Source organism: Notamacropus eugenii, chromosome 2, assembly GCF_028372415.1.
Source record: "Notamacropus eugenii isolate mMacEug1 chromosome 2, mMacEug1.pri_v2, whole genome shotgun sequence".
Lineage (NCBI taxonomy): Eukaryota > Metazoa > Chordata > Mammalia > Diprotodontia > Macropodidae > Notamacropus > Notamacropus eugenii.
In genome coordinates this window covers 416082344-416090086 of record NC_092873.1, presented here as the reverse complement: position 1 = coordinate 416090086, position 7743 = coordinate 416082344, and positions in this window count along the sequence as shown.

Below are 7743 nucleotides of genomic sequence, written 5' to 3'. Positions count from 1 at the left end.
GTACCATCGAAGTTGACATACTGGTATATTAGTGATCCAGGATTTGCCAAGGCTAGACCAGTAATGCTTAAACTCTGTCAGGTCACACCAAGTTGGAAGGATCTCAATATAGGCCTGGCACTGAACTATTTATCTGAGGACCAACCTGGCTAAACTTGGAGGAGTTCTTCAGCAGAGGTTGGCCAGGTGATGAATTTTATTGGACACAGCAATTCATTAAACCATCCACTAATGGATAGAAGGGTTTTTTTGTGGACCGAGATGCACACTGATGATATCACTAATATTTTAAACTATTTAAGGTTTTTTGGAAAGGAGAAAATCAGGTATTATGGAAAAGAAGATATCAATGAAATTTAGTTAGATGTCCAAGATGTCCTTTAGAGAAGAGATTTGGAAACGCCAATATAGATATGCCAAAGTTCCCTTTTTTCAAGATCAAGAAACCTGAAATATTAGTAAAAATTATAAGGGATTGATACTGAGTGAACAATACGCTGGAGGGAGTATAATAGCCTCCTCCCTTCCCTTTATTATTTTCACTGGGGAATATAACATTGTTAAACAAAATCCTGAGATTTCCTTGTGGAAACTTTAAGTGTAGTACATAGTGGTGAGAATGAGGTGGAAAATGGTTAGGCTGAGCTGAATCTAGTATTGACAGAAGTAGGAGAATGTCCTCAGAGCATGCTGGGATCTTCAATCTGATTAGGTTATTCACTCAATCATTGAATTCACCACACTGGATATTAGACTAGTTTTTTTCTCTGACAATACACAGCGAATTATCAGTTTGAAAATGTACAGATCTTTCAACTTCACTTTGAACATGTGTTACTGAACATAGGGATGATTTCACTCGGAGCAAAAACAGTTGAGACTGGAAGATGGTAGTGGTGGCATGGAAGACAGTCCAATCATAGGTGTCTGGTATTGGGTAATAGGGCCTGTGAGTATCAGCCTGGTTAGTAGCTATTCTATATAGTAGCATGAGCTGATGAAGGACCATAAGAAGTCCTGAGACTGATGATCACAGGGAGGAGGCAGGTCCCTTAGATACTGGCTTTCTGGGACAAAGCTCCATTTATCCTGTGCTATTCACAGAATTACTTCTGTTTCACTAGATAAAAGTTTGCCAGAATTACTATATTGTACCATAGGATTATAAACTCCTAGAGAGTATTCTATCTGTTTAAAAAAATTCTCAGTGCCCAGAACAGGGCCTTGCACTTAGTACACTGTTAATACATGTCTTTTGGATTGAATGTAAACTCTTGGATACCCTATCTGGTTTTTAAAAGTATCTAATGAAGAATGATTCTGTACTGGCAGATGAGGAAACAGCTGCTTGTCACAATCAATTTTAGATACTCCTCCTCCCCTCCCTAACCTCTCCCCCACAATTTTCACAAAAGGAAAAGTCAACTTTCAGCACCTTCTAGAAAAGGGTGCTGTTGAAGGATGTTTTAGAAACATCCAGCAGATGTCGCTGGAGAATCAGATTCCATCATAGACATCCTCTTTCTCAGTCTTCAGCTGGATGAAGAGGGACAGATGAGATGGGCAGACCCCTGCTGTCGGTTCCAGAGAAGTGCAAACCTGACCCCATTCCCAGACTTAATGGGGCCAGGGGCCCCTTTGGGAATCTAACAAACTCCCCCTAACAAGCTTCGTTATTGCTAAGCTCTGAGCTGCGTAGGGGGTGCAGCCAGTGTGGCCAGAGGCTAAGCAAGAGGAGAGGATTAGAGGTTTTACAAAGTACATAAAGATTTATTCTGATCTGAAGGCAATGTAACTGCCCACTGCCCCAGGGAGAAGAGGCAGGAACTTAGAAAAACCCCTCTGTCACAGGTTCAGGAGTACCTGGATGTGACCTCACTGCCTCCAGATTCTCCTGGTCTCATATCCCAATGATTCTGGTTTCTTTGCTTTCTGTTGTCTCTGAGTCTTCATTACTTTTCGCTTTCACAAGGTAGCTGCTACCGCTTTCCCTCCACATTGTTTCCTTCCATTTCAACTTTTGCCACTCTGGTTTATCCAGCTCCCTGATCTCTTCCCTTTTTGGCAAATTTTCCTGATCCTCCTCAACCACTAGAATAGATTTCAGGACAACCCAGATCTCATTTTGGGAAACTTGTATGGAAAAAGGAAAGAAGGAAGGAAGAAAAGAAGGGAGAGAGGAGGGAGGGAGGAAGAAAGGAAAGAAGAAAAGGGAGGGGGAAAGAAGGAGGGAGGAAGGAAAAGAAGAGAAGGAAGAGAGAGGAAAAAGGAAGGAAGGAAAGAAGGGAGGAATTTTCTTTCTCCTTATCATTGCTCCTCCTCCCTGGGAATTACTTTTACTTTCCTACTCCTAAACATTGATCTCTCTTTCTAATAGAAAATTTTCAGCAATAATATCCTCGTCTTAACATTCAGCTTGGTGTTTCAACAGGTGACACTTACTAGAGGAAAAACCTCAGACTCTCAAGAAATCAAGCAACATCCAATTTAACCAGGTAAATCCTCTGGATGCTAGGGGAAAACTAGGATTAAGTCATAAGAATGAGACCTCACAGGAATTCAATGGAAATTTTTATAAATGACTTTGGGGATGAAACTAACACCCGCCATGCAACCTGCATCAAAACTACCATTCCCTCTGTTTGTTCCTTTGGAGAATATGATTTGACAGACAATATATCTAAATCTGTGAGATAACAAGCTTTTTGCTATAGTTTTCTATAGTAGTTTCTCTTGATGTCCCAACTTCTTTCTTGGACTCAGAAGGTCTAATTTAAGGGCAAAAAGAGTTTACTTTGCTTTCACTTTTCCACACTCCTAATGACAAGCTGAAGGAGAAAGGAATGAGATCTGATGTCTTCTCACTACGATCCCAGTTTCTGCCTCTGTAGGTTGAATTCCTAGCAATTTTCCAAAGAGTTAGTAAATGGTGGAACAGGTAGTGTCCTGTTCAGAAAGACCTGAGTTCAGATTTGACCTTAGAAGCTTACCAGCTGTGTGACCTTGGGAAAGTCACTGAACCTCTCTATATCTCAGTTTCCTTATATGTAAAATGAGAATAATAATAGCACTTACCTTCCTGGATTGTTGTAAGGATAAAATGAGATAATATTTATAAAATGATTTGCTGTTGTTGTTGTTGAGTTGTGTCTGACTTCGTGATCCCATTTGGAGTTCTCTTGACAAAGACACTGGAGTGGTTTGACATTTCCTTCTCCAGCTCATTTTACAGATGAGGCAAGGGAGGCAAACAGGGTTAAGTGACTTGCCTAGGGTCACTTCACCGCCTAGCTGCTCCTGTAAAATGATTAGCAAACTTTAAAGTGTTAGATAAATGCTAGCTATTATTATTATTAATTAGGCAATTTAAATACTATCTCCTTTATGAAATTTTTCCTGATTGCCGCTAGCCTGTGGCAATCTCCTTCCTTGGATTCCACATTGCATATTATCTTGCACCTCTCTAAACTGCTCACTAGATAATTTTGATTATTATAAAATACCAGTCTAAGTTTTATGAGGGGAGAGTTCGTGTATATCTTATCTAAACCTTGTCCTTTCCCCATAACCTAGCACAGTTCTCTGCAAGCAGTAGGTATTTTATAAATTGTTTGTTGAATGGGTGAATAAATGCATAACACAAGGAATGAAAACTCTGTGTCAGAGGAAAGGGGATGGGATAAATGAAAAAAAAAAAGACAAATCCAAATAGCTATATGAAACTCTGTAACTAGATAGTGTATGCAGAGTTCAAGAGTAAGGACCATGCTTAATGTATGTGAGTTTTTCTACCCTCACCTCAAGGTACATGCACTAGAGTCCCACTTCAAGTTTACAGCAAATGGGACATGTCAAATTAGAGTCCTGTTTTCCTCTCCATACTTTGTCATTCCCCTGAACTCAAACTTCAGTTAGACTTAGAATCCCAGGGGAAAATGTAGTTGATTCTGCATTTTGCTTGTGGCTCCATTTGGTTTTAGAATTTTCCTAGACAGTGGTGGTGTAAGTGTAGTTTGAAGGACCCCAGGGCAACAAAGAAATTGCTACTTTTGTGGTATTTATCTATGTATATGTGGGAGACCCAGGCACATTTAGCAATAAACATTCAGCAATAAAGGCTTCGGGCAGGACGACGTGTAAAGTGCAAGTAGATTACTGACATTTGACATTTCAGCCAATTAGTCAATAAGGTTTAACGGATCCCCTCCCCCCATCTTATTTCTTCTTCTTTCTCTTCTTCTTCTTTCTTCTTCTTCTTCTCCTGGAAAACCTGAGTTTAAATTCTGCCCCTGACACATACTAGATGAATGACTTTGCAAATTACTTAACTTCTCAGCGCTCTAGGCAACTCTCTGAGATTGTGAGTTGCAAAGAATGGATGAACTTACCTTGGTAGACGGAGTTTTTTATCTGAATGAAATCACAGGTCCACTTCCTATGCCTCTCCCTACAGATATAACAATGATTTTATTTCATTATCTACACAAGGGTGTTTTTAGATTGTTTTAATCAGTATTGTTATTTTAAAAGCACAAATGAAACGTGTCCTTTTTAACCCTTGCATGCAATTAAGTAATAAGTACATCGGTGAGTAGAATACTCGATTCACCCTGGGTTCTTTTGGGTCTAACGTATTTTATGGCTCATTTGGTGGACTTGAAAGTCTTGAGAGCCAGAGAAATCTGGGAACCACTGGCAGGGCAGGAGGGGCTGGGGGTGGGAAAATTGCAATAACCTTTCCAAATGCATTATTGCTTTTTGCATGTTAAACATTATGAATGTAGATCTCTTATCCTGATCTGTTCCATTCCTGGATATTATTTTGTTGAGTCTTACAGGCAACTGATGTTGGAAGAAATATATACAATTCATTAGAATAGTACGTCTCTCCCCAATATACGTATTTCTTGTAGTGTGCGGGGACTGGAGCAGGGAGGGCGTTACGCGAATTATCCAAACTATTGTCACTCCTTTCACTTTCAAAGACCTGTGTAGCCAGGCTCTGGAGAAATTGGATTCTGAGACTAAACTCTTTCTATAATAGCCCCCACTCTCTTTGCTTCCGCAATATGGAGCAATTCTGTTTCCCAAGTCTAGAGTCCGCGCCGTCTAGACTGGTCGGGGGTGATTCCGTTAGGTAAGGTTCCCTCGCTCTCAGCTGGCTTCCCAGCACTTGTAGTCTTGGCCTGCACTGGCTCTCTTCCCCCTCCCCCGACGCCCTGGGGGTCTCCTACCCCGTCTAAATAGCTCCCCGCCAGTTCATTTCTCCGCGGCTTGGAGCCGCTCGGAAAGCAAAGATTAAAGGGGAAAGTCGCGGCTGTATATTTATGCTTTCATTACTAGAAGGGAATTGATTTCCGTGCATTTATTTTGGTAGCTGTAATATACAAGGGCGGATTTGCGTCACCCGAGCAACTTGTCGGTGGAGATAAAGTTGCACAAATATTGAAAGGGGAAGTGCTAGGAGTCATTATAAAGTTTTTCTCCGGAAGAAATAAGGATTTCTGCTGTATCCTAAAATACTAAAGCCGCTTCTATTTTGGGGACCAATCTCGCAGGCACATCCGCTCATTTAGTCCGAGTTTGAGGCCATCAAAAAAACAGGAGATGACCTGAACTTCGGCGAGCTCGAAGTTTCCTGCAGCATTCTTGCGCCTAAATAAAGGGAAGGGGCGGGGGGTGGTGGAGAAGGGAGGGAGTGACTGAGAATGGTGAGGGGAAGGGGAGCAAGACTTTTTTCTCTCCACTGTATCCTGGAGTTAAGGCTAGGGGCCAGGAGGGTGGCCTGGGACACGGGGATCCCTGAAACCACTGAAAAAAAAATAAAGGGAAGAGGGGAGAGGTGCACGCAGGCCACACAGCCCCACTGGGAGAGGGGAAGCCAATCTGGCTTTTATCTCTGGGTGAGGGGCGCACTGGGCCCTCAGCTGAGCTTAGGGAAGTTGGTTGGCTTGAATCTAGGGAACCGCGTACGAGAGGAGGGAGCCTGAGGTATATGGGGTGGCGAGCTAGAGCTCGGGAAAGTTAGCATTCTTTCCTCACAGTCTTCTCCAGAAAGTTGAAATCGGGGTGTGGGGAAAATGAATTGATAGGGTGAGGACTGGATATGGAAATCTCGTAGCAGTCCCTGCATGGGCTGCTTGCCTGGTGCTGGGCAGGGAAGTCCTGCTTTGGAATCCTTCTCTCTCTCTCTCTTTGGCCCGCTCAGTTCACAGCGTCCCTGGACCTCCTTCCTCACCCACGTGCTGACTTGTGAACTCCCTTCCTCAGAGAAAACCCTGGCCCTAGAAGTCTGGGAGGTCATCCAGCACCGAGGCAGCGCAGGGACTGGGCTGGGGTGGTGGGGGTGTGGGGGCCTCATACACTGGGTTGCACTGCATCATCTCATAAGTCTGTTCCTACTCCCAAGTCCCCAGAAAGTATAACATAAAGGGGGAGGAGAGTTTTTTTTTTAAACGGAGGGATAATTTCTGTCTTCCCTTCTTCCGGTGTCGGCCCAGGCTATCCAGTTAGTGCGTTGTGGCCTGGGAATATTTCTTCTGTTTAGGATTGGGAGGTCGCCTTTGGAACAGTTTCCAGTCTCGAAGGCGAACAGGGGTAGGCGACTTGGGCCTGGAAGCAACCTGGCCTTAGTCTGGCTGGTTATAGGTAGTCAGTCGGAGCTTGCTGACAGGAGCCAAATTAACAAGGGAATGCAAAATGACTGTGTCCAGTCAGAGGGGAAAAAGAGTGAGCTTTCCCTCAACACTCGACCGCCACACCTCTGTGCGGACTGCAGGCAAATTCACCTTTTCTGGGGAACAAGTGCAAAGATTCTGTTGTTATCTGAGTGGAGCGACCCTAGTGCCTTCCGTGCTAATCGTGAATTTGATTTGCCTGTAAAGACGTGTTGGACCACAGTTCTCCCGCCTGTCAGCTGCTTCTTTCTGCTCGACGTCCAGGTGAAGGCAGCAGCCTAGTTGACTCACGGAGCGAATAAGTCCCGTGTAGCTTTTGGGCTTCGCTAGAATTGGTTTGTTTCCCAACCTGGTGCTTTTTGCTCTGGCTCTGCATTTACAAATCACCTGACAGCCCAACAGAGAACAAAGTCGCCCTCTTCTCCCGACCTCACTAGCTGTCTATATATACTCTATTGTTTCATCATTCCCGTGTATGGAAACAAAAGTCTGGGTCCCTGGATGGAAGAAGAAAGTAAGAAACTCAGTTAAAAAATACAAAGAAATAATTCTGAGGTCTAAGGGAGGAGGTAATAAATGACGGCTGCACGGGCAGATCATCCTGTCAGAAAATAAAACATAGGTTTACTGCATAGGAGGGATTAGTATGACCTGAAATTAACGCACGAAACCCAGACCCTGATCTTCGAGGGATGTATCAGGCTTAACTGCTCTCTTTGTATTCTTTTTTTTTTTTTTTAAAGTCTTTTCTGTCTTTGTGGGGAAAAAATCGTCAAAAAATTCCTGCCGGAAGATGCTGAAAAGTCAATTAGTAGTAACTTAAAAAACCAGGTATGTTCTAGGTTTTTTAAAAAATCTATTTTTATATTTATTACTGAAAAAAGTCTATAATAGATACTTTTGAGTGGCCTATGGTTCATTTGAGGGGCGAGGAATTTTCTCATAATTCAACTTCGGAATGATTTCACAAAACGAATTTGTAGAGAGTCCAGGGAAAGACCCTTCCATCCTACCCTGTACTCTAGAAACATAGATCATAGAAACATATGACATAAACCGTAACTAG